The sequence below is a fragment of the Puma concolor genome, chromosome B4 (assembly GCF_028749965.1).
Source record: "Puma concolor isolate L17-30 chromosome B4, mPumCon1.1.hap2, whole genome shotgun sequence".
In the NCBI taxonomy this organism is placed as follows: domain Eukaryota; kingdom Metazoa; phylum Chordata; class Mammalia; order Carnivora; family Felidae; genus Puma; species Puma concolor.
Genome location: NC_141673.1, coordinates 14,071,769 through 14,099,698, shown reverse-complemented (window position 1 = coordinate 14,099,698; position 27,930 = coordinate 14,071,769). Strand labels below are relative to the sequence as shown.

At 45.9% G+C, this 27,930-nt stretch overlaps 1 protein-coding gene across 1 annotated transcript in view; it reads right to left on the bottom strand.

Moving 5' to 3' along the window:
• LARGE1 (LARGE xylosyl- and glucuronyltransferase 1) overlaps positions 1-27,930 on the bottom strand; it is a 548,933-nt gene that overhangs the window by 89,872 nt on the left and 431,131 nt on the right. The gene's annotated exons all lie outside the window — the stretch shown is intronic.

The following is a 27,930-nucleotide window of genomic DNA, read 5'->3' as shown; positions in this document are numbered from 1 at the left end:
TTAAAATCCCCTCGTGTGTGGAATGCCCCAGACACTCAAAATATTTGAAATATCTTCAAGCCTATATTCTTCCTCAGATTTCTGTCAAATCATCTTATGGTGTCACAACCAGCATGATTAGGAGGTCCCCTGGGGTTATTAAGTGGCAGCTAAGGGATGTGACCTACAAGGAAGAAAAAAATAATAATAAAGGAAAGAAAATCTACCATAAGTAAAATTATGTCCATAAATGATGTTTCTAAGCAGCTAGGGAGTCTGTATAGACTGTTAAATTCAATCACACGGTACACACTCATAAGAGAATCTGCCTGTTTCTTCAAAGGTTAGGAGTTTGCACACAGATTGTACAAGAGCTGAAAAACAACATTTCCAACAGAAACAGAGCTCTAGCTGTTTATTGACCTCACTCCTATGGTGCTGGGGAGATATCCTAATTAATGATTGTAAAGGGCTTTGAAAATATGAAGTGGTACATAAAAGCTTATAAATAACAGTTACAGAAACTATACATTTCCTCATTAAGGTGCCTAATTATCACTCACTCAACTTGCATAATTCCCACTAGAATGAATACAAATTATATGCATGCATTCAATGTGGGAACAAGCTTTTTGAGTGAATATTGGTTAAAATGATGAAGACGGCTCCTTCTGAAATTGGACCCTTTCGAGCCGAAACGACACAGATTTGGCTTTGCGGGGCTTGCCCTGAGTCAGACTTTGACAGCGCTTTCCTGCTGTCAGGGGGATGGTGGTACCAAAGACCTTGACTTTGGCCTTTGGCTGGTATTTGCTACTGCACAATTCCTCCCATTTCCATACTTGCTGCCCGGATCTGGGAGCACAGAGAGAGCCCCCGGCCCTGGAGGCCAGCACTCTGCACAGAGGCAGCACGCCTTCCATTTGACAGGGACTCCCAACGGAGCTGGCTGGGAGGCATGGGGCTGGCACGGCTTTACCTTCAGCTGTTGTGCTGGGAGCCTAAGAGACCAACACTAAATAAATCAATGAATAAATAAATTAAAAATCAAAGGCTTCTCCTGTGAACATCTGGTCCAGTGGTAGGGTGTTTCATCTGTGGATCAGAGGGCAATGTTTCTGTTTTCCAAACTGAATATGTAGCAATAGCTTGCTAGCCAAGATGGCAGGGAAAGCAAGGGGGAGGTCTATGAAGAGAGGAGGGAGAAAATCATGCTTTTTTAAAAGAGCCAGATACTGGTTCTTACCAATGGAACTGCAAGGAGAAGAGACTAAATACAGTACCAGGGTTGATAACACCCGCCATTTCTCAAGCAACTGCTGCATACTAGAGATGGGCTTTACTTACAGGGCCTCCAAGTCTTAGGACAATCCTGCAAGGTGGATAGAATCATCCCCATCTTACACTCACCTAGCTAGTGAGGGGCAAAATTAGTCTCACCCTTTGACCTGTAGCCTTTCAACCATGCCATGTTGCCTCCCAGTGTGTGTGTGTGTGTGTGTGTGTGTGTGTGTGTGTGTGTGTGCATGTGTCTGTGCACATGCTTATGACTGGATACGACAAGACTTAGCTGAATCAGTGGCCCAAAGCCAAAACAAGTCAGGTAGCTCTTTAAAAAACATAAGCAAATGCTTGAAGGACTGTGTGAAGACCACAGGCCATAAGCAGTTTACTTGTACGAAAACATACGGGGAGATCAGGCATTACAGGAGGCCAGGAAAGGGAGGGTTTCCCCATAGAGTGGGGCCTGATCAGCTACAAGGGAGCACAGGTGACCAGTTGGAGAGAGACGCAGTCAGGACAGTGTTTCAGAGCTATCATGTCATCTCTCTCTCCTGGGTGGCACAGAGACCCTCTTCTTTCTGTGTCTGGGCCCACTCAACTCGGACCTCAGCTCGTGTCCCACCACCTCCTGCCTACATTCTTTAGATTGTGCAAGCATTCTGTTTGAAAGAGTCTGCCACTATTTTCTTCCTTTCTTTCTATGCAACCTGCTTCCACTCTTTAGTCAAGCTCAAGAATACTGCCAGAATTGGGTTGGTTAATTCAGACCATGTACTTTCTTAGTTCAGGGGAAACTGAGGTCCGAGGTGGCCACATGACTCCTTCAGACAAGATCAGAGCAGGCTTCAGATGAGACCCCTGTTCTTACACTCGTGCTAAGTCACAATGTATTGCGTGGTGTCCTGCAGGATGCCAACAGGTGTGTGGGAAACAGGGTCAAATCAGTAAATTAAGTTTAGGAGATGGTCAGTTAAACACAGTAGGCTGTATCTGTGTGCACAGTGAATCTCAAAGGGGGCTACTGCATCCAGCATTTCCCAGATTTATTTACCAGGACCTCTTCTCCCCTTTTCTCCAGGAATCTGGTAGGATGTTGCTTTTCCTTCACTCTGAGCCCTCACTGGCTTCTGTCTGCCTTTTCTTGGCTCTCTATCTGCACTGCAGGGACCAACACATGAAGATACAAATCTGTTCCCCTCGTCCCTCAGCATTTCCCGTGGTTTTGCTGGTTTGAACCAGAGAAACAAAGCCTTAAGTGGGTACTGCACATCTTCTGTACCAGGGGCTCAGGGGAACATGTGGGCTCTCATCCCAGAAACGTTCACGAAGATGACCCTCAAAATCACCACTTTCCTCTCCTGCTTTGAAGTTCTACATTTCTCTTCTCCTGCGTGACCCACGAGAAAGTGAGTTTACTAAAAACCACTTAATTTAAAATCCCCTGCTGATTTTACCTGGGACTCACTTTTGATCACATAAATTAAAAGCTTCTACTTTTTGTTTGTTAAATCTTTTCGTTTCTGAAAGCTCTTGAGCACAGAGAGAAAATGGAGATCCTCCCACCTGAAGCCTACATTTGCTGGGATTTCTGAAAGTGTGGATGGATAGGAAACAAAGGTCAGTTCATACCTTACAAGAGGCTGGTGGTCATTCACTCACTCAATCATCCATTCAGTTAATATTTATTGAGGAATTTCTACGCACCAGATACACAGAGATGGAAAACAGAGTGGTTCCCTCACGCCAGAGTGGGAAGGATCTACGGGTGTTCAAACAGAGAGGGGTGTTCTGGAGAAGGGCAGGCTTGGTTCAAAAATATATCTGTCACTGGACAGAATGTATTTGGCTATGGTTGTGATATGGCTAAGAACATGAAGGGTTTGGTGGCTGGCAAACACTTATTTTAAGTTTATTTATTTGGTGGGGGGAGGTTGGAGGGGCCAGAGAGAGGGAGAGAGAGAATCCCAATCAGGCTCCACACGGTCATACTGGAACCCAAAGTGGGGCTTGATCCCATGAACTGTGAGACCACGACCTGAGCCAAAATCAACAGTCAGACGCTTAACCGCCCAGGTGCCCTGATTGCCAAACACTTTCAACCAAGACTTGAAGAGCATTTTTGTTTTTGCGACTTACAGGAAACTTTTAATTGTAGTATCATATACATTCAGAAAACCACAGGGACCCTAAGTGCACAGCTTCACGAGTTTTCAGACCCCTGAACTCCTTGCTGGAACTAGACCCCAGACAAGGAAACAGAACATCACTGACAGACTAGAATGCCTTTTACAGTCACACGCACACACACCCGCCATGTTGCCATTATCCCAAATTCTGACATCATACCTTCGTTTTATCAGTTTCTGAATTTTATGTAAATTGAATCATATAGTATGTGGCCTTTTTATGACTGGCCTTTTCACTCAAAACTATGCCTGTGAGATCCAGTTGCATTATTACACGTGGCATTTTGTTCACCTAATGCTGTATAATAACCTATCATGTGGATAGAACTCGCCCTAGTTACGTATTACATTGATGATGAACATTTGGGTTTTGCCAGTCGTGAAAGTTACAATCATCCCTGATTGGGTCTCTTGGCATCATATGTACGACTTTCTGGGTCCCGGGATGTGCACACGTGCAGTCTAGGCAGACACTGCAATTGCTTCTTCCTCTTTACACAGCCACTAGCAGTGCACGAGAGGTTTTTTTTCTTTTTTTTTTTAATGTTTATTTATTTTTGAGAGACAGACACAGAGCATGAGTGGGGGAGGGGCAGAGAGAGAGAGAGAGAGAGAGAGAGAGAGAGAGAGAGAGAGAAGGAGAGGGAGAGGGAGAGGGAGAGAGACACAGAATCCGAAGCAGACTCCAGGCTCTGAGCTGTCAGTACGGAGCCCGACACAGGGCTTGAACTCACGAACTGTGAGATCATGACCTGAGCCAAACTAGGATGCTCAACTGACTGAGCCACGAAGGTGCCCTTGTCCACTTTTAAAGCAAAGGATTGTGGGTCTTGGAGCTGACTGATGCTGATTTATGTCCAGTTCTGCACTTACAGACACCCACTGCTCAGAGCTGCCTGGATTTTCCTGGGTGGGTGGTGTTCCCTGCCCACATTGCTAGTTTTGTGGAACCAAAGAATATTAAGCTAGAAGAAACCTCAAAAAGTTATCAAATCCATGCTCCCACCCCTATCTTCATCTTTATGAGGAAACTGAGGTTCAAAAAGGCTTGGTGGGTGGCTCAAAGTAAAATAACCAGCACAAAGCAAACACAACTTCCCCAGGAGCCCACCCTTCTCCTGGGCTTTCTCTTTGTCTCCTGGTCCCCATTTCTCTCCAACCAAGCTCTTGAAACTCCTCTCGGTGTGGTCCTTCTAGACTCCTGGACCAAAATAAGGGAGATAATTCCTGGTCAACTGCACAGACCCAAGGAGATTCTATAGGTAGGTCTTTTTTCTTATTTAAAAGTTTGTTTATTTATTTTGAGAGAAAGAGCATGGAAGGGGCAGAGAGAGGGAGAGAGAGAGAATCCCAAGCAGGCTTTGTACCATCAGCGTGGAGCCCAACACGGAGCTTGAATTCATGAACTGGAAGATCATGACCTACACTGAAGTCAGAAGCTTAACCAACTGAGCCACCACGTGGCCCTATAGGTAGGTCTTCTTAATCAGACAGTGTTTTGCAAATAATAAGTGGAGGAAAATCACTATTATGGGATGAACTGAGTCCCCCCCAGAAAGGTGTGTCCACATCATACCCCCTTACCTGTGAATAGGACCTTGGTGGGAAACAAGGTCTTTGCAGGTATAGTTAAGTTAAGATGAGCCACACTCAATAAGGATGGGCCCTAACCCAATGACTGGTGTCCTTATAAGAAGAGAAGACACGGAAACAGATGTAGAGTGAAGACAGGGGCACATACTGGAGTGGTACAGCCACAGCCAAGGAACACCTGGTGCTGCCAGAGCTGGAACAGACAGGGAAGGATCCTCCTTGAGAAACCCAGAAGGAAGCATGGCCCTGAAGACACCTTGATTTGGACTCCTAGCATCCAGAGCCATGAAAGAATAAACTGATGATGACACCAAGTCCTTGGCACTTACAACAGCCGAGGAAACTGACATAGCACCAAGACCCCAAATTCACTTGATTCTCAAGCACCCTAAACTGCTGTCTTAGGCCAAACTTATTCCTGCCATTTTTCTGATTCGGGTAAGTTTTCAGATAATCATTAAGTCTTAGAAGGTAAGTGAGTTTGCCCATTTTATTTAAAAAAGTTTTCTTTAATGTTTATTTACTTTTGAGAGAGAGAGAGAAACAGAGAGAGTGTGTGAGCAGGGAAGGGGCAGAGAGAGGGAGACATAGAATCAGAAGTGGGTTCCAGGTTCTGAGCTGTCAGCACAGAGCCCGATGCGGGGCTCAAAATCACAGACCGCGAGATCATGACTTGAGCCAAAGTTGGGATGCTTAACCAACTGAACCACCCAGGAGCCCCAGAGTTTGCCCATTTTAGACAGTGAGTGATAAGAAAAAATCCAAGGCAGAAGCCATGCCTGCTGGTCTGTAGTTCTGGCTCTCCTGCTACCCAGAAAACACATCAGGAGATGGAGTCTCGTATAGGACCTGCTCTGAGACAAGGACAGGCTTTCATTGGCAGACCATCAGATAGCAGGAGATAATAGATACTGAAGAGATATTCTGACCATGCCCAGCCCACTGTCATTAAGGTGGTTATTAAAGAGTCTCTGACCTGTCTCTTCCAGCAAGAGGAAAGTATTTTCTGGAGCTGTATATGGGAACGAATATAGAGAGTCCAAGCGGTAGATCTAAAAATTATCAGTAAGGGTCGCCTGGGGGGCTCAGTCATTTAAGCATCCGACTGGCTCAGGTCATGATCTCACGGTTTGTGAGTTTGAGCCCCATGTTGGACTCTGTGTTGACAGCTCAGAGCCTGGAGCCTGCTTCGGATTCTCTGTCTCCCTCTCTCCCTCTGCCCCTCCCTGCTCACACTCTCTCTCAAAAATAAACTAACATTAAAAAAATTATCATTGAACAAAATGGAGCCTATTACAACGCTTAGAAAAGCCAGAGGTAGATGCAAGAGCCAAGGACAGCACAGCAGAACCTGTCTGGGGGGCCGGGAACCCTGTGACATTTCAGCAGGTACGGAAAAATAATTATTCTCTGAAAAGAAGTCAGACCTGCTGACCAGCTCGTTGGCATGGAGATTTTAATTTTTTACAAATAATGAGCCTGCTTCTCCCTACCAGTCTGGCTGGATGCTCCACTGCACAAGATGATGTCTCATTTGCTTACCAAGAAGGGCGAGGCGGTGTGGATGGCCGGGCGATTCTGACCAGCCGAACGTGTGATAGAGCCTGGCTGAATGCGGAGCTAATGGCCCGCAGAAAGGGCAAGAAGCTTTTTGCAGTTTCAGACTTAACCAAAGTGAGTCCACATGGAAGGATGCATTGTGTGCCTCTTCACTACTCACTCGTTCACATGCTCAGAGAAAAAGCATGTACTGCAGGACAGCCAGTGAGGTAGGTAGGGGTGCACAGCTGCCTTCTTCACTTTTCTCCCTCCATTTATGAAGTGGAAAGAAATAGCACTTCTGGAGTGTCTCTCATGCAGCACATGCCTTGCCAAGTGGCATATTCTCCATCTGTCCGCTTCAGCCCCACTCTCTGGTCTTCTCTGCACCCTAAGAGATGCTTCCCCACAGACAGAATTACCTGCGACCCCTGCTGGATGATTCCTAGTTGGAGGCATTGGCCACAGACTGGAGGGTGGGAGGAAAGAGAGGGTGTTCTCTTCTCATGCACTATCCAGTTTGGGCAATGTGTCCTACAGTGCCAGTGTCCTCTCCTGCTTCCGCTTCTACTGGGTAGCCATGTAGGGTAGCCATGCTGGTTTCTTCTCTTTGTATCTTGTTAGGGGCTGAACTGTGTCCCCCCCCCCCCCAAATTCCCAAGTTGAAGTCCTAACCCCCAGTACCTTAACATGTGATTGGATTTGGAGATGAGATCTTTAAAGAGGTGCCAAGTACAAATAACATCATCAAGATGGCCCCCGATCCAGTATGGCTGGTGTCCTTCTAAGAAGAGGAAATCTGGACAGATAGGCACAGAGGGTCAAGCAAAGCTCAGGGAGAAGTGGTCACTACAGGCGAAGGAGAGAGGCTTCAAAATGAATCAACCCTATGGACACTTGATCATGGACTGCTAGTTTCCAGAATTATAAGAGAACGTATTCCTGCTAAGCCAGCCGATAGGTTATACTTTGTTATGGCAGATCCTGAGAAACTAACACACATTTCCTGGCCCAGAGGTGGCAACAGCTTGTGGCTTCTGCTCATCTCTGGTGCCTCAGCATCCTTGCTGATACCTTCAGTGCTGCCCATTCACCTCATACATAGTCCCTTCATTACAACACCTTATGTCTGATGACATCCTATTACATGTATATTATAATTATTTCATCCCCTGGACTGTTTCAAGAAATTTGGTTATATTCAGCTGGAAAATAAGGAAACTGAGGCTGAGAAAAGTCACACAGCTAGTGGGTGGTAAAGTTGTGATTTCAACCAAGGTCTTTCTAACTCTAAGGGCACAGCATGCTGGCTCTGGGAGACCTGTGGCAGGTGGAATGAAAGAGCCATCTTGCAGAATTAGAGACCCATGGAGTGGGTAGGACCCTTGGACAACATCTAGGGCAATCTCTTCATTTTATGGATGAGGAAAGCGAGACTCCGAAGACTGAACTCAGTAAAGTGAGGAAGCTCAGGACGCTCATATAAGTGGCTAAATTAGGGCTTGAGTGCCAGTCTCTTGATTCCAGCTTTGGTATGTTCTGTTGCTTCCCTGACTGGCACCTCATAAGCCCCCAGCCTGGACTATCTGAGGACTCCAGCGTAGGTGTGAAGAGTAAGGGTTCCAGCAACAATCCACATGCTTGCTTTATGCTTATTAGCTACGTGACCCGGGGCAAGTAGAGTGACTTAATTACTGCTCTATGGGTCAGTGTACTCTTCTGTAAAATGGGTATTCATAACTCCTAGGATTGTTAGGAGGATTAAATAGGACAAAATAAAACAGCACAGCAACTAACACACAGGGTAGCCTTCATTAAATAATGAGCTATTGTTATTACCCAGGGTAGACTTTAAAACTCAAACCAAGTTCTTCCTACTGACGTGTAGGCACTGAATTTATTGCTCAGAAGCCAAATGATAATAAATAATGGCACTGATAACTAACAAGGATGGCAGAGCCCACTAATAGGCCCCCTCTAGGCCCCAGGCACTGTGCTACGCATGTCCATGACCACTACTCCTTATAACATCCCAGGAAAGTTGGAAGTAATGGAGAAGCTAATACGGAAGAGCCCAGATTCAAACCTAGTTTCATCTAGTTAGCAAAGCCATGCATTTCCCAGGCTCAATGTCGATGAGATGAAGCCGGACAAGCTTAGTAAGCAAACTGGCTGTGAAAAAGTCCCACACAACCCTGTCTACACAGATGTGACTTTAACATCCACAGCCATCGTGCATGCTTTGTGCCACAAACTGTGAGCTCCCAGAGGTAGCATGTGTCTCACCAACTGCACCCCAGGTTCAAACAGTCCATGATACACGGCAGATCTGCTCAAGACAAATATAGTGACCTACCCGTGGTGTTGCACTGAATTCTGGACAGTTGCATTTCAACCAGCACAGTGCCTAAAGCCACAGGAGGGACCACATGTGGTCCCTTGGTTAAAGTGAATCCCTGTTACACTAAAGCTGAATTTAAGCGAACGTTTTTACAGGAGGAGTAGGCAGTTCTGTCTCCATATTTCCTAGCACATCCACACTTCTAGAGAAGGCTTTGGGTTTGGCCAGATGCTGTAGGGTAGCACCGTAAAGACTTGAGGGTCTGAGACACAGGTTAATTCTGGATCGGTTCATTCCTTGTTTTCCAAACAACCTGGGGCACACTGGCTAATTTCTGTAAACCTTCTCTTTCTTGGTCTGTAAAATGGTTATGGCGATAATTATATTTGTTTTTTCACTCAACTGATATCTGCTGAGAGTCTGTGTACCAGAACCCATTCTGAAAACAAGCCATTGTCCTCATGGAGCCTATATGCTGATAGAAGAGGAAACACAATAAACAAGTAAGCAGGTTGAGGATAAAAGTGTGTTCTCTGATGATAACAATAAAGCAGGATGGGAGATAAGGAGCAGTCGGGCAGGGAACCTGTTGAAATCTTGAATGGATGGTCAGCAAAGGCTTCTCTTCAGAAGGTGATATTTAAGCAAAGACCTGCATGAGGCCAGGGAGCATGGGATGCTGACGTTGGGGGACGAAATCAGGCTGAAGAAGCTACAGGTGCAAAGGCCCTGGGCGAGCTGATCTACTGCAGGAACAGCAAGGAGTGCCTGCCTCCTGGGATGCTGTGAAAGTTAAACAAGATAATAATCCATTTGAAATACCACATTCAAAACAAGTGCTCAATAAATGTTAGCCAGGACTATTAGCATTATTCCCGTGGGCACACAAAGGCCCATATCTACTGGAAAGCGACTCCAGCAGGCAGAAGGCCATGGTAACCCTTCGGGGTGTGAGCCTGTGCTAATGAATGAGCCTACTGCTCTTTGCCAGCCTGATCTGGGCAAACCCACAGGCTGTCCTGTTCACGAGAGAGGATTTCATATAAATTGGATTAGTGGGGTGCACGTTGAATGCTGGGCAGAAAGAAGGGAGAACTTAATCCAGCTTTGTTGTGGTGTCAATCATTGAAAAAGCAGGCGCAAAATTACCCTGGTCCGAGCTTTCAGGCAAGAATGATAAACGTCCTTCCCTTGATAACGTTTCCAGCGTTCAATAAAACAGAAAGAAGGAAGGAGTGGGGATCGGTGGAGCCAAACGGCATTATCCTTCCAAGGATCTATTTAACGCAGGGTGAAATTTCTCCCCGGAAATGAATTTCTGCTTCTGTTAAGAGGGGGGAGGGGAAGTGTGGTGCAAGCTGTACCTGGGAGCAATTATCTGGGGTGATTCTTAGTAATCAAGATAATCAAAGAGGACACAAGAGCAGGAGCCCTGTGTTGGGAGGGTGGGGATCAGCGTTCATTTGGCTTTTAAGGGTGTATAGTCATCCAAAGCTACACTTTAATGGACACTGAAATTTGAATTTCATCTAATTTTTATGTGCCACAAAATGTACTTGTCTTTTTTCATCATTTAAAAATGTAAAAACCATTCCTAGCTTGAGACACACCAAAACAAGTGGTGGCTAGATCAGGCACGCATCAATCCCTGCTGTAAACAGTTGAACGTTAGGAAGAGGTTGAACATTAGGAACAGTTGAACATTAGTCTATTTAGACTGAGACGAAGAAAATAAATGTTCCCTCAGTATATCTGCCTGGGCACTCCAATTCGATCTTGGGTTTGCTGAAAGCAAGGGCTATGTTTTCTACTTCTTTTGTTGTCTCCGTTGAGCATAACTAAAGATGAGCTTGTCTGCACTGTGCCGGGCACACGGTCCATGCTGGATACATGTGGGCCCAATAAGCAAAGCTTGCCTCTGTGCAATAGCACTGTCAGCTAAGAGACGGGTGATTTCTTTTGGATAATTGTCTGAGCTAAGATTGCCTTCACTTCGAGGAGTCCCTGAGGGCCCTGCTAACCAATTCAGGATATTCCATGCTATTCTGATTCAAACACATCTGACCTGCTGTGGGGAAATGTCAAATATGGTCTAAAAGGACATCTGGCAACTGAGGGCTCAGGAGGACACAGGGCTGGGGTGGGGATGTGGGGGTGGGGGGTGGGGATGCTTAAACATAAAGGTGGACGACAGGAACAGCTTTCAATGAAAGGGAAGACGGCAAGGCTAGTCTCTCTGATGTCACTGGCATTTTTGCCGGGTTCTGTCAGTTCCAGGGAAAGTATAGGATAATGGGTCATAATCTGGGCAACAATGGGGGTGCAAATAAACCACTGGAGGTGCGTCCTTGCACCCCCCCTTCCCCGTAGCCCAAGACTTTCTTCATCTGGGCACTGATGCATTACAACCTTTTATAATTGTTTCTGGGTCTGTAACATTTAACTTTATTGAAGAATAACCAACACATAGAATTGTATATATTTAAGGCATATGATGTGATGATTTGATATACCTGTGCATTGTAGAATGATTACGAAGATCAAGATAATTAGCACATCCATCACCTCGCATAGTTAACAAAGGCAACTCTCCAAAGGAATTGAAATTAGGATCTTGAAGAGATGTCTGCACACCCATGTTCACTGGTAGCAGTAAATAGTCAAGATAGGGAAATAAACAAAATGCCCTTTGATGGTAAATGGGTAAAGAAAATGTGGTGTTACACACACACACACACACACACACACACACACACACACACACCAACCAGGAATATAATTCAGCTATACAAAAGAAGGAAATCCTGCCATTTGTGACAACATGGACGAATCTGCAGTGCCTCTATCCTGGGTCTTCCTGACAGCAGTCTGAGGCCAGGATTCTGGTTTCACTCAAGTATGCCCAGAGGCTAACACACGGTCTGATATTACGCAAAGCTAATACTCAAAATGTCTTTGCTGAATGAATGTACACAAAATCAAACAGCTATGGAGTCCCAGAGTCTGGTGACGGTTATAGAAACAAGGTGAAGATAGAGAAGGTCCAAAGAAAGCTGTGGAAGGCACACAGGGGTACCTATAACTACTTTATAATGTAGTTTTGGGAAAGATTAGGGGGCAGGCCTATCGAGTAGAAAGGAAACACCTCAGGGGTGCCTGGGTGGCTTCTGACTCTTGATTTCGGCTCAGGTAATGATCTCACAATTCAGGGGACCAAGCCCTGCGTTGGGCTCTGTGTTGACAGCACAGAGCCTGCTTGGGATTCTTTTTCTCCCTCTCTCTCAAAAATAAATAAATAGAAAGAAAGAAAGAAAGAAAGAAAGAAAGAAAGAAAGAAAGAAAGAAAGAAAGAAAGAAAAGAAAGAAGGAAGGAAGGAAGGAAGGAAGGAAGGAAGGAAGGAAGGAAGGAAGGAAAGAGAAAGAAAGAAAGAAAGAAAGAAAGAAAGAAAGAAAGAAAGAAAGAAAACAAGGGAACACATGTTTGATTTTAGAGAAACTAGAGTTGGAGGTTCTAACCGGTTTGAGGTGAGCCCTGGACAGTAGGGTTTTTAAGATCTCCCTAGGGGATGCCAGTGCACAGCCATGACTGTGAAGCACTCTTCTAAAGGAAAGTTTTGAATACCTGTGCAAACCGGACAAAAGATATACTGAGAGTTAAATGAGATAAAGCATAAAGTGCACTTAGCACATAACTCAGCAGAGTAAATGCTCTGTGAGTGTTAGCAGGTGATACTAACATAATGCCTGGCCCTCAATGCGTGGATGGCACAAGGTTGTAAGACTACAGCTGCCTAGCCCTGTGTATTGGGGAATGGGCTGGGTAATCCTCCCTGGGGTAAATGCTCTCTCAATCTCAAGCACTGAAGGCCAGAGAAAAGACTGGGAAGTAGGCGCAAGCACTGGGCTGTTTACTGGCTCTGCTAACTTCTGGAGCCCATCAGCCCCTCTGCACCTCCTCCACCGACGCCTCTGATTACGTGAGCCAGTGCACATGAAAGCATGAGTCGACTCTAAGAGATGGGTACTGTGCACTGGAGAGGCCTCAAGGAAATCAGATGCCTCCCACGTAAACATGTCTTCAAGGAAACAGTGCACTGAATGAATGCCAGATTATTTTCTTTATGGCAGGAAGATTTAGGATCATATCCTCCCTTCTTCTGCAGACTGAACCACCCAGGTGTCTGGGTCAGGAAGAGCTGACCTTCTGTGGACCAGCAGAGAAGGGCAGAAACATTTTCAGGAAATGACCACCCCTTGCGTCCACCGATTAGGCCTGGTCAACACGCTTCGTCCAGGTGTGGCAATGCCAGAACCAGGCAGAGCTCCCCACAGGAAGGAAAGGGCTCTGCTTGAGTTGGCCGCTGCTTTGTGATTCATGGCTTCCAAGGCCTGGCTGAACCAGTCAGAGACTGTCTGCCTGGATTGGAAAAGGCTGAAATTGGGTTTTGTATTTCGTGGCTCAGGCTGGTGTAAGAGAACAGTGCGGACTGGGTGGCTTCAGCAACGGGCATTTCTTTTCTCACAGTTCTGGAGGCTGGAAATCCAAGATCCAGGCAGGGTTTCTGGCAGGATGGCTTCCTGGTGAGGGCTCTCCTCCTGGCTTGGAGAAGACTACTTTTTCATTGTGTCCCCTCATGGAAGGGGGAGGAGGAGGGAGGGAGGGAGGGAGAGAGTGTGAGCCTCTCTGGTATCTTTTTTTTTTTTTTTTTGAGAGAGCATGGGTGGAGAGTGAGAGAGAGAACCTTAAGCATATTAAGCAGTCTCCACGTCCAGTGCCGAGCCCACCAGTGCCAAACCCAACGTGCGGCTTGATCTCACGACCGTAAGATCATGACCTGAGCCGAAATCGGGAGTTGGACATTTAAGCAAGTGAGCCATCCAGGCGCTCCTCGTGTCTCTTCTTATTAGAACACTAACCCTATCATGAGGGCCCCTCTCTCTTGGCTTTATGTAAACCTAATTCTCTCTCAAAAGCCCCATATCCAAATACCATCACATCAGGGATTAAGGCTTAACCTTATGAATTTGGGGAGGGGGCACATTCAGTCCACAGCAAATTCCTATTAAGTAGGTACTTGGCAAAATACAGATTCTTCTGCAATATACAGACTGTGTTCCCAGCACCGAAAACAAAACACATACATATACACACACACATTAGACTTTTTTTAAGTTTACTTTTAAATATTACCTCTTTTCACCTGATCTCCACACATTTAGCATTTTCTAATCTAAAAAAATTTAAAATATCTATGTTTTTTTTAAGATTAAAAAAAATTTGTTAATGTTTATTTTTAGGAGAGAGAGACAGAGACAGAGTGCGAGTGGGGGAGGGGCAGAGAGAGAGGGAGACACAGAATCTGAAGCAGGTTCCAGGCTCTAAGCTGTTATCACAGAGCCCGACACGGGGCTCAAACTCACGAACCATGAGATCATGATCTGAACTGAAGTCAGACGCTTAACCGACAGAGCCACCCAGGTGCTCCCTTTTTAAGATTTTTTAAAAGTTTATTTATTTTTGAGAGAGAAAGAGAGAGAAAGTGGTGGAGGGGGAGAGAGAGAATCTCAAGCAGACTCTGCACTGTCAGCACAGAGCCCAATGTGGGGCTTGATCTCATGAACCGTGAGATCATGACCTGAGCTGAGATCAAGAGTTGGATGCTTACCTGACTGAGACCCCCAGGTGCCCCCACAATGTTTGATATAGCAGTACCCCTTCTTAAAATCCATTGTGTATAAATACACATAAGCAAACAAATAAATATAAGGGATGTTTCTGTGTATTGTTTGTAAATGGAGGGGGGCAAAGCCTAGCACCTAAAATAGCAATTAATCAGGAAACGAGATCAATTATGGCACATTCATCAAATGGAAAAAGCATGCAGTTCTTAAAAAGAAAATGCAACTTTATGTACCAATGTAGAAAGATATCCCAACATCCTATTTTTAAGTAAACAGAGCACATAACTAAAAAGGAGATGCATACGTAAAGAGAAATAATTACACAGGCAGAAGAAGTATTAACCTTGGGGAAGGTGATGCGGAGAGGGGATTTCACGTATTACGGCATCTCGGTTACATGCTGGCAAATGTTTAACATTTGCATCTGCAGAAAGACAAGCTCTGATTTGTAGTGTTTGCCAATTCCCATGGTGTAAATACTCTCACTGTGGAAGATTTCAAATTACTAACACAGTGTCACTGCTGGAGCTGGGAGGAACGTGCAGTAGCAAATCACAATACACTACTCCCACTGTATAAATCTGGCAGATATAAATAACCTTAAGAACACAGATAGTAGTAAGATGTTTAGGAAGTAATGAGTTTTGAGCTTTTATTACCTGTTTAAAAAATAACTTATTTAATGGTAAGTTTACAGAATTTGATTTAAAAAAATTTTTTTTTCAACGTTTATTTATTTTTGGGACAGAGAGAGACAGAGCATGAACGGGGGAGGGGCAGAGAGAGAGGGAGACACAGAATCGGAAACAGGCTCCAGGCTCTGAGCCATCAGCCCAGAGCCTGACGCGGGGCTCGAACTCACGGACCGCGAGATCGTGACCTGGCTGAAGTCGGACGCTTAACCGACTGCGCCACCCAGGCGCCCCCAGAATTTGATTTTAAATAGTAGTTGTGTTTAACAACCAGATCTCGTATTTCCTGAAAATTTAACCACAGGCTCTCACAAGCCAAGGCTCTAGTACATCACTGCACTTCTTTACTATTTGTCCTTTACAACAAATGTGGACATGGATTGTTGTCTAAATTTTTTTACATGCAGTTTAAAATTAAAAAAAAAAGTGATCCAATTCTTTGGCAGTAATCTAGTGCTCTCACAGCACCTGGCAGAGTCTATAATGGAATTTTAAAGCTCTTTCTGAAAGGCCCATTGTGTGCCAGCTTCTACAGAGTTTATTGAGTGTCTGCTATGTGCCAGAATATGGATTTTTTTTTAAAGTTTATTTTTGAGAGAGTGAGAGTGGGGGAGGGGCAGAGAGAGAGGGAGACACAGAATTTGAAGCAGGCTCCAGGTTCTGGGCTGTCAGCACAGAGCCCGGCATGGGGCTCAAACCCACGAACTGTGAGATCATGACCTAAGCCGAAGTTGGATGCTTAACCAACTAAGCCACCCAGGCGCCCCCAGAATATGGATTTTTAAACATACACACTATACATACACCTTACAAGATCTCTACTTCTGCCCTGAAATACTCTAAGTAGGTATCAGGATTTGAGACTTTCAGACCCCTGAGAGCCCTCTCAAACATCAAGGCACAGGAAGCCCTGTTTATGAAGATGACCGCCATATACCCTGGGCAGAGGGTTTCTAGCTGCAGAATGAGGAATGGCTGAAGATAAGTGGATAAAACAGGTGTGATCAGGCTGGAGGAGCAAGTGGTGATATGTAATTAACAAAGCAGTGTAGGATTGGTGACAGGCGCTCAGATGTTAAGAAAACACTGATAACCTTGTTCAGCTCTATAGATCTCTACGCTTTTACCTTCTCAGCAGTAGGGTGACATTTCAGGGCAGGTAATTATGACAGACTGAATGTGTGCCCCCCAAACTCCTATGTTGAAGCCTAATCCCCACTGTGATGGCATTAGGAAGGGGGGTCTTTGGGAGGTGATCAGGTCAAGACAGCAGGGACCTCATGAATGGGATTAGAGCCCTTATAAGAGGGACCACAGTGAGCTCCTTGCCTTCTCCACCATGTGAGAACACAGGAAAAAGATGGCCATCCATGAACCAGGAAGCAGGGTCCTCAGCAGACACCAAATCTGCTGGCACCTTGATTTTGGACTTCCCCTGTCTATAGAACTGTGACCAATAAATGTGTGTCATTTATAAGCCACTCAGTCTCAGGTATTCTGTTACCAGCAGCCTGAATGGACTAAGACAGCACTGTTGCTTTCAACTCACAGCAGAGAACACCGAGGCTTGGAGAGGCGGCTGGACTACCTTCCGTTCAGGATGCATAGCAGTTTAAGGACAAGCTCAGCAGCAGCCAGTTGCACCCCCTTCTCTAGGTGACAGATGAGGCCATTCTAGCTCACCTGGACAACTGCAGATGAGGCCCAGTGGAGGCCAGTGGGCAAGTTTTACTATTGTTCTTGGTTTTCTCTTTATGATTTACTTAGCAAAGAGAGAAGAAAACCGTGAGACCCTGGTCAGAGCTACCCAGGAAACAGAATCATTTATAAGGAAAATAGTTCAGGCGAAAAGATCCCAGAATGAGAGAAGTCGCGAAGCAGACTTCTTGCACTTAAGGTCAGATTCTGGAAGCCTTAAATTAAACACACATTCTCTCTCGTGAGGCCATGCCAGGGGAAGGAAGGAAGCAAATGACAGAGAAACTCTTCTAGAACAGGGGCTTTTGCTCAGGAGGGTGGGGGATGAAAAATCTTGCCATGTTTTCAGAATGCTGCAGTTAGGAAAACACTTCAGCAGTTCAGGGTAATTGGAGGCCCCCCCATCAAGTCTGACAAGTGGAGGGGGGCTCTTGCTTGGCTGCCTTGCGAGGGTACTACAGAGAACCCAGAGCTACTGAAGGCAATGTGGTGGGTTAAGTGCCCTGGGCCTGCTGATGGGCGCTTTAGCAAAGTGTCTGCACAGGCTGTAACCCCAGTGCTCAGATGAGAACCTGGCTCAGAGACAAGACTTAAATGGAGACCATGAAAAGGGAAGAGAGTGCTGGGTGAGGACAGTTTCTCCCTAGGGCCAAGAGTGAAGCTGTGCATTGTTTAAAAACCTTCCAGCCTGTCCAGTGAAGCTGGATGGGCCCTTTAGCATTCAGACATTGGCCCTACCTAAGTTCCCAGCCTCTTGGCCTACCACTGTGCTCTGTACTGCTATGCCAGGGTCTTAGCTACCATTTATTGAGTGCTTACTGTTTGCCAGGCATTTTCCATTCACTTACACTTTCCAGCAATCCTGAGTCTGTACCGACACTCCCATTTTACAAGAAAGGCAAAAAAAAAAAAAAAAAAAAAAAAAAAAACACAACCCAAAAGGTGAAGGGATGTGCCTAAGTGACCACTGTATGGTTGCTGTAAGGCCACTGAAGGAGCCAGAACTTGGGCTCTTCACCACTCCCCACATGCTGGGCACATACTCTACAAGTCACATCTTGGACTAAACTAAAAGCCCAAACCATGGGCTGTTTGGTTTCTGTGCTAAGAAATTCTACATCTCCTAGCCTGGGCAAGGGGCAAAGTTGGGGGGCGGGGGGGCTTGCTGCTCTATTGACCTGGAATGTCCACCCCCACCCCCATCCCCACCTCCAGTCCTCTTGGCTGACACTTCTCAATGCATGCAAGCAGGGGCTGTGGGCACACCCCTCCATCACAGCACCCAACTGCATTGTATTTGTCCTTAACTTCCTACTTTAAATCTAACGTGACCATGTGGGGGGAGGGGAAATGGGGGTGCAAGCAGAGACCACACGGGACTTTAATTTCTACTCCTAGTGTAGGGCCTGATGCCAGGCACCTGTGACCTGCTGAGTGCATGCCTATCGAATGGGCACATCCTGTAAGACACGGGGACATAGATGGTTTCCCACCAGTGACTTTCCAAGTTGTCTTCCATGTCCAGAAAGGCAGGACTGATGGAAGGTGGAATGCATTTATTCATTCAACAAATATCTGAGAACTTTCCCTGTTCTGGATGGGGACATGGGAGCAAACAAAACAAGATTCTCACCCCTCAAGGACCTTGCTTTCTTGTGGGGAAAGACAGGGATACAAGGCTCCTGTTGCTGCCATAACAAATTACTTTAACAGCTTAAAACCCACACATTCATTATCTTGTAGCTGTGTAGGTCAGAATCCTAGGGGTGGGGCTGGGTTCTCCACTTAGTCTCACAAGGCCAAAATCAAGGTGTCAGCCAGGCTGGGATCTTAACTGGAGGTTCTAGGGGAGAATCTACCCGCAAACTCATCAGGTTGTTTGCAGAATTCGGTTCCCTGTGGTTGTAGAACTAAGCTCCCCTCTTCCTTGCATGCATTAGCTCCTGAAGGCTACCTGCTCTCCTTGTCACACACTGTCCACCAGGGTGGCATGAGAACTCTTCCCCACGCTCCCAGTCTCTTTGGCTCCCCTTCTGTATCATCTGTCCTGTTGTCAGGTGGAAGAAGCTTTCTGCTTTCAGGGGCTCCTGTGATTAGATTTTTGGGCACATCGGATAATCCAGGATAATCTCTCCATTTTAAGGTCTGTAATTACAGCTGCAAAGTCTCTTTTGCCATGTAACGTAACAGAATCACAGATTCCAAAGATTAGGGCATGGGCATTTTTCGGGGGCCCATCTGCCTACAACAGGCAGCAGCTGAATAATAAAAAATGTGTCTTTTATAACACTGATGAAAAGCACAATGAAGCAAAAGAAACCAGGGTGAGGGATGGGGAGTGTTCCCTGGGAGAAGCAGGCCAGGTAAGCCCACCTTGAGGAGAGGCTGTCTGAGCAGAGCACTGAAGGTAGTAATGGAAAGAGCAGTCCAGGCAGAGGGTTCAGGCTTAGGGGTGAGAATGCATTTGGGTGACAGTCAGGAGGCCAGTGTGGCCAAACAGGAATGTGCAGGGAAGAGGAGGGGCCATGTGCCTGGAGAGGTAGCCAGGACCGGCCCAGAATGCCCCCCTTCCAATGATGCTACACTTTGCCACGATTCTCTCTGGGCTAGTGGTGATCTTTACAAACCCTAGACCAAAGCAGGAGAACAGGACCAGATGCAAGGTTCCAATGTGTGTTAACATGAGTCAGAGCTCCCAGGGCCTGCAGGGCAGAATCTGGGGGCATTCTGAATCTTGCATACTTGAAGACCCTGCTTTGAGCATCACTAGATTTCTAGAGGAGGGCTTGGACCCTGCAGGTAAGGAATGGCCCAGAGATGGGTTAATCCTCCATAGCTTGGTGAAGGTGTGCTTGACACCTGTGGCCAGGGGGTGTGGGGTGTGACCATGAGAGGAACATACACATCCAGGTCTACTCCTGCTGGGGGCCTCTGCTGTGTTGGCCGTTCTCTCTGGAATGCTGTTGCAGAACCCAGCATGGCTGCCAACTTCCTTCCTTTCAGGTCTGCTGCTCAAATGCCATCCATCCAGAGAGCCCTTCCCTAAAGAAATGGCTCTTTCCAGAAGAATCCAATTCCCTTCTCTGCTTCTCAGCACATCATATTACATCAGGGTTTCTCAAACTCAGAAGCGTAAACATTTTATGCTGGACATATTTTTATAGGGGACCTTCCGTGTATTGTTGGGTTGGCTGCATCCCTGGCCTCTACCCACTAAATGCCAGAAGTATCTCCCTCACTGTGACAACCAAATACATCTCTGAACAGTGCCAATGTCCCCCAAGAGCCAGATTTCCCCACCAACTCCCACTGATGACCACTGCTCTGTGCTACTGTCTCCAAAACACTTACCATCTTCCAAAGTTATTAATTTCATTCAACAACAAATACTTACTCAATGCCTAATATATGCCAGGCGTGATTCTAGGGACAGGAGATAAAGCAGGGAAATTAATAGACAGAAATTACTACCCTTGAGGAACTTAAATCCTCATGGAAAGAGACAGAAAATTAAAAAGAAAATGAGGGAAATTATCGTAGGTCAGATGGCAATTACCACGACCGAGGAGAGTAAGGCAGGGAAAGGCAATGGAGTGAGGCTGCTCTCTGGAGCTGGAGAGGCCCCCCCAGGTTTAAACAGGTGTATTTGAGGAACGGCAGGGAAGGCAGAGTGGTTGCAGCTGAGTGAGTTCAGGAGCGCCTGACACCAGGGCATCACAGGATACAAGAGGGGGATTGCTTCTCTCCTACAATAAGGGACCTCCCACAAACACAGCTCCTTTTTGCTCTGTCTGCAGCATCCCCTGGGCCTAGAAAGGTACCTGGCAAGTCGCACATGCTGGGTGCGTGAGGATTATGTGTCCAGCAAATGACTGAACACATGGATGGCTGGTGCTGGGGAGGGAGTGCTCAGGCCCAGACCTCTTCAATGGACTAACGATAGGGTGACTATCAAACCATGTTCAAGAGCCACAACTGTTTTCCCTCTATGGGAACCTCATAACATTTTTTTAAAGTTTATTTATTTTGAGAGAGAGTGAACCAACATGAGTGGGGCAGAGAGAGAGGAAGACAGAGAGCTCCAAGCAGGCTCTGCACTGACAGCACAGAGGCTCAATCTCATCAAACTGTGAGATCATGACCTGAGCTGAAATCAAGAGTCAGACGGTAAACCAACTGAGCCACCGAGGAGCCCCGGGGAACCTCAAATATAAAAAGAAAGTACTAATATCTGACACTGACTGATCCAGAGATCACCCCAAGCACTTTATAAATATTATCTAATTTTGTCCTCAAAGCAACCCTGTGAGGTGAGAATGCTTCAAGTCCTGATATGATAAAGACTATTAGATGCCCGGATATCATGGAGCCAGAACCAGATGGAGCCATGAGTTGAACCCACAACTGTTCATTTCCACAAGTAATACTGTGTTTTTAAAAGGAAAACGGAGGGTCACCTGGGTGGCTCGGTCGGTTGAGCAACCAACTCTTGATTTCAGCTCAGGTCATGATCTCCTGGTTCGTGAGACTGAGCCCTGCGTTGGACTCTGTGCTGACAGGTGGAGCCTGCTTGGGATTCTCTCTTACTCTCTCTCTTCCCTTCCCCTGCTTGTGCATTCTCTATTTCTCAAAATAAATAAACTTAAAAAAAGAAGAAGAAGAACATTCTGGTTCAGGAAATGAAGTGAACAAGCTTTGGGTAACTTCACTGAACCTTAGAAGAAGCGTAAATGCAGAGAAGTAGCTGGCGGCAGTATTGCTACAGAGACTTCTAGATGAGTGAATTTTCCCTCTGAGAGGGGAGCATATTATCTTATTCATTGATGCTAACCTTGAGGGAGATCACAAGCAGGTCACGGCTTTGCACTTGGGTCCATCTGTTGAACAGCTGCAGTGCCTTGAACTCATGGCTCTCCATGGGGGCAATGCCTCTTCTTCCCAGGAAAGGCTACCGCAATGAAGACTATTCCTGCATCCCATGGGTCCCCCTGGACATTTGTGTTTAGGCATTCTAACTATCTGAGCCTGAAACTCATACTCCTTACAGAAACAGAACTAAGTGATATTTTTTTCAATGGTTTTAATAATAGACAATGAATTTGGAGTGCAAATTGAGGGAGGAGGATACTTCCTGCTAGCTGATAATTTGCCAAGGGATGGTTACCACTTTGGGAAAACATCTCACAGATCACAAACACCACTCGTGGAATCTGGATTGCCAGTGCCCCATTGGTGATGTTCAACACTGTCAGCATCACACTGAAGATGGCTCTACCCTGAACACAGGCACAGAAGCATCTGACTATTCCATCAGGTCCTGTTTCCACTGGAGCCAAGCCTGAGCAATTACATGTGAAGTCAATATTATTTTATAGTAAATTAATTTCCTTTTATTTCTTCTGTAAATTATATAGCCAGGTCACTATATCGATTTTTTTTTGAAATTGTATTTGTAGACAGTGTAATATAGGTAACCTTTGAATTTTATTCCAAGATTGTAAAAAAAGCCTTCAAAACATTTGTTACAAAAATGAGGCAAGGCCACTGGCTGAATGAACAGAAGGCATTTTCATTATTTTTGTGGATGACCCTAAGTTGAGGACTAAAATGAAGTCAAATAAAATGAGACAAAGATGGGTCTAAATCAGATAAAACTCAACTAGAGATAAATATAAAGTCTGTGCTTTGGGGTCAATAAATCTAGTACAGAAGTACAGAATGGGGAACCTTTGGCTCAACAGTCACTCATGGAGCTTCTCAGTTGAACTCAAGTTCAATGTGAGCTTGATGTGCAAATGGCAATAAAAGTGTGTACCAGGAGGCTGTCTCTCAAATTTTAGCATGCATCAGAATCACGTAGGGAGCACGCTTCGAAGCACAGTTACTTGGCCTCACCTCCAGAGATTTAGATTCACTTTATGTGGTTTAGAGCCTGAAAGCTGACATTTTTAAGCAGACATTCTAAATGATTCAGAAGAGCGGACAGAAATGTCCAGGTGGAGGCGTGAACCGCTGACAGTTTGATAACATCCAGAACGTATCATTCAGATCAGTGTGTTGCCCTCACAGAGAGAAGTTGGAGCTACCTAAAATGGCCAACCCAACAGGATGGTGGAAGATCTAGAAGCTATCTCACACAGAATTCCTTCCTATGGGAAGGAGGTTTTGGAGAGCTGGCAACTGGCTTCAGACATGCAATGACACCGAAGATGTTGACTAAGAAGGTGCAGTAAGAGCATGTCTACATCCTTACAGTACAGAGATGGATGAGAAAATACAGTACAGAATAGACTAGACATGTCTACTGAGCGAACCATGCTTCGAATGGCAAGCATCTTTCTATGGGCTTATTCTACAAACTCTATTTAAACTCTTCTGTGCCACGAGCTTGGGATACAGAGCTCAAAAAGTCATAATCCCTGTCCCCAGAATTAGTGTAGAAGTAGTTTTTTTCCAAACTTCTTTCCATAGCCCTAGGATCAAGTAAGAGTGGAAAATCCGCTGGGCTGAAAAGCCTCCCTTACTTTTGACTTTCCAGGATCTCGAATACACCAATACTCAATTTGAATCTCTAAGGGAAGGATCTAGTGTACAGATTTCTCAACCTTATCTGTCCATAGTTTCTAAAGATGTATCAACATCTCCTGCAATGCCTTCTGGAATTAGTCTAGAAAATGCTGGTTGAGGTTTATTACGAGGTCAGCATTCAACTCTGAATCTCAATCATCCTAGGGGCTCAAATCACCCTAAGTCTCTGTGGATATGCAAACTTTCCTCCACTAAACCATAGTCTTCTTAAAGGAAAGTTCTTGGTAGCACTCATTTTTTTTTTTTGTTTACAAATCTTTTTCTACCCTGAATATAGACATTCAGTAGCATGTATTGAATGAACTACATTTAAAGCTAGTTTCTCTGAAAGCAATTATTGCAGACAAATCATCCAATACTAACCCTCCTTCAGAGCATAAACAGTTCTTAGTTCTTGAGCCAAGAGACAAGGAGGGCTCTGAGAAATGAAAGGACTTGCCTTGGGCTGCAGAAGACTGGAGGTCAGGGGCAGAGCAAAGGGTCAGCGGACATCCCATGCTCTGGGCGGCCCTTGAAAGCTAATTGTTTAGCAGTTCTTTGGCAAGTGGTCAAACATTGGCTCCTTTTGAATCCCTGCCCTGGAATCACTGTGGCACCTGGCTTTGCCAGGCCTCCACCTTCCACTTGTACCTCTTATTGCGCTCTAGCCTCAGAGCTGAGTCCACCCTTGAATGTCCCCATTCGATTGTTCTGTGGATAAGGATTCCTAGAGAAATTCCTCCTCCCTCCCTGGAGAGCCAGGTCTCCATCTGCCTGTCTCTGGCCTACTTTGGAGACTGAAAGGAATTGGGATACGTTTTATTTTTAAATTGTTTCTTAAAGCACATCCTCTGGTTAACAACCTCGTCTCGGGGAGGACGCACCTTGTCCTGGAGTAACCTTTGGGATCGTCCACAAACAAACCTCTCTGTCAAGCATCTCCTTTCTACCGGCCTGACTTCCCTCACCCCATTCTCCGGTCACCTGCTACTTGTAGCTTTCCTTCTCCTTCTCTTCTTTGCTGGTGTTTGTTTTTAAGATATTCGCCATCAGCGTAGGAACTGAAGTGGGCTGAATCTTAATGAGCCTGTCATAATCTTATTTAAGGAAAGAAAAAAAAAAAAAAAGTCCTGCAGACAGCTGAATACTGGGTGAATGACAGCTTCCCGCACCTAGATGATGAATGGACAGAGTGGTCGGGAACGAACCCATCTCGATGCAAGGATGTGGGAGGTGCCTTTTAATTCCACCCGAGTGCTCATGGCAAAGGCACTGTGCTGGGGTCGGCCTGGTCGTCCACAGCTGCTGTGGCTCAGCAGTTCTGTGAAGATGGAATTAAGTTGTAAACAGCTCTGGTAAGAAGGGAGGGGAGGATGTGGGAGATGGCGAACAGATCTGCTCTAATCGTTTAGGCCCTGTGGGCTTTGTGCAAGCAGACTGGGAAGGAGAAACAAAAGGAAGGAGGAAGCTGGCTGGCTATTTTCAGGGGAATGTCTACTGCACAAGACAATTCTAGGAATTAATGAAGATAGTGCATAGTAAAGTGTCTGGTCTGATGCCTGGTGAATGCAGCTGAACTTGATAAATGTGGACAAATCTAAATGACTGGAAAACAGTTACTCAGCTAGGCTGTGGTCCGGAGGAGATATAAAAACTACAACCGACTCCTAATGCATTTCGGTTCACCAGGCCCTTGTAGCTACACTACCACAACAGAGCCTCACAATGGGTTCTGGGTGGGCTTATTCATTCTCCGTTCCCAGAAACAAACCCAAGGCTCAGAGAGCTTGAGTAGCTTTCCAAAAGGAACCATGTTGGAAAGTGATAAAGTTATCTCTTGAAGACAGATTTTCAACTCAAACAGCCTATGCTTCTCCCCCACCCCCGAGGATTTTTAAAGTAAAACACAGTTAGGAAGCTGGTCTATGAAGTAAAATCATCTCTTTTTCTAAAATGATATGAAAAGGTAACTTTTTCCAGATAGTAGAGAAACAGGAGAAAAAGTGCTAGGTGGCTGCACTGTATTTAGGGAAGAGCGAAAATCTCAGGTTTTTTTTCTGACCTGAGAGGGCTTTGAAGACCTTAACAAACGTCACATAACCACCAGTTTAAAAGCAGAGGACGGGTTCCATTCCCGCATAGGACAAGTGACAGAAAATCCAAGGGAGCACAAACTAAGATTTACTAAGCACTTGTTTTGTGAGAGACACCAGGCTAGGCTTTTGAACTAGTTACCTTGTTAATCCCCCCATACTAGGTACTATGATCCTATTTTACAGGGGAAAGAATTAATTAAGTTTCAGGGAGGTGAACTAACTTGGCCAAGCCTACATGGGCACTTAGTGGCTGAATCACGATTCCAACATGGATCTGCCAGAGTTTGCCAAGACAAAGCAGAAGTCTCAACGCGGGGCTTTGTTGGAGATACCCCTTTTGGAGGCCTGCTTTCTGTTAGGATTTAGGGCAGCGGGCTCCCTCCCAGCAGAGTCCTCAATTTCCACGAGAATCTAAGTGCTTCATGACTCATCCACTGATGTGTGGTACAATTCCTAGTCTTAAAATAACAAATCCCCATCATGAAAGCCAATGCATTCTGATGTCACATAAATCCTTTTATAATGATCACTCGGTGTCACTGGCTTATTTAAATGGACACATCACTTCTAACAGGGTTTTCCTCATCTGCTCTGCCCTTTAAGCAGCAGCAAGTGGGAAAGTAACTCACTGCCTTGGCATATCAAGGAGGAGCTGGAGGTGGTTTAGAGACTTGTATGTCTCCTGACCTCACACTGAGGCAAACTGGGAGAGGCAGGACGGGACGTGTCATTTTTGTCATAATAAATTCCCCAGTGTGCCACATTCCTCTCCTCCCTGCAAACCCAGATTGATGACCTGTGGTTTTTGTTTGACACAGATAACCATGACCCTGATGCTGTGTCCTCGAGACCACTGCAGTATATATCTCTGTGTGACACTGCCTATTATTCTGTGTTGTGGAAGACAGATACCAGGGTTTACCTGAAATCTCCCTTATCCCACCCAACAGACATGGGTGTCTCGGGCTTCCTGAGAGCCTGGAGTGAATGTACTGGAATTCAGGCTTTTACAAAATATCAACATCAGATGATAATTCGTTTACCAAAGGAAAGAACAGGGTGGGGTGGGAGGAAGGCATATGATTGGCCCCACAGTGGGTTCCTAAAGGGTCTAGCCTCAAATACACTGGGAAAGCCCTCTGGGAAGGTTTGCTTGGAGAAGAAACAGAGTGCCACATTTCAGAGCAGACTCTTCTGCTCCAGAAACTTCCTGGAGGCTTATGAGGCAAAATTCTAGGCTCGTCTCCAGATGGTTGAAAGACAAGAGTCCAGAATTCCACAAAGTATAGTATTCTTGATCTTGAAGCCAGTGAAGTTCAACCTAGGAAGGTCAGTAGTTAACAAGGCAGCCTCCTTAATGCTCAGACTAGAGCCTCAACCCCTCTCAGTGTGAGTTTCCTGGGTATAAAATAGAGATAAGAATAGTGCCTGCCTGGTGGGGTTAGTGTAAGGATTGAATCAGAGTAACTTCTAGAAAGCAGCCAGTACATACTCAGCTGGTATGCCGAGACCAGAGATGTTGCCTTAGCCATTATGAAAATACTTCTACACTAGCTGAGGGAGAGCTGGTGCTCAGAGCCCTTCTGCCTCCCTCCCCCAGCCTGGCCCCTCTCAGGGATTCCTCAGACATCCTCACCATCCAGCAACTCAAGGGTTAATGCCCAGCGCAGCAGGGGAGCCTCCAGGAGGTATGTGAAAGGCCTGTTAAAATTCCTTAGCTGCAACCTTCAAAGAAGGCTGTAATGCCTGGAAGGTGTCACAGGAAAAAATTCCATAGAGGGAGGCATGCCTGGATGTTCTGCCAAATGTCAGCTAAGGATGGCCCCCGGCCCCCATCTCAAAGGACAGCCTTTACAGGACTCCCTAACTGGCACCTCTGGACATGGACTCTGACACTTCCTTTCCTTGTCCTCCTCCAGCTCTGACCCCATCTCTGAACTCTCACCTCTGGAAGCTTGACTGTCATCCATTTTTCTTTGGCCTCCGGGGCCCCTGCATTCACACCTGACCCTCAGCTCTCAGAGTTGACTTTTAGCCCCCAGGACCTTTTAGGTGGCGCCATCCCCTGACACCCGCCCCACCCCAGTCCAGCTGGTCTCAGATGCCAGGTCCCAGTCCTTCTCGGCCTCACCAAACCTACTGCCCCCTGAGCTCCAAGTTTTGATCCTGACACAGGCCACACATCTACATCCTTCAAGAGCAAGGTTCCAAAGCAGTGGCAATAGAAGATAAAGGAGAAAGGGCAGAAGGATCCAGAAGCACTGCAACAATAG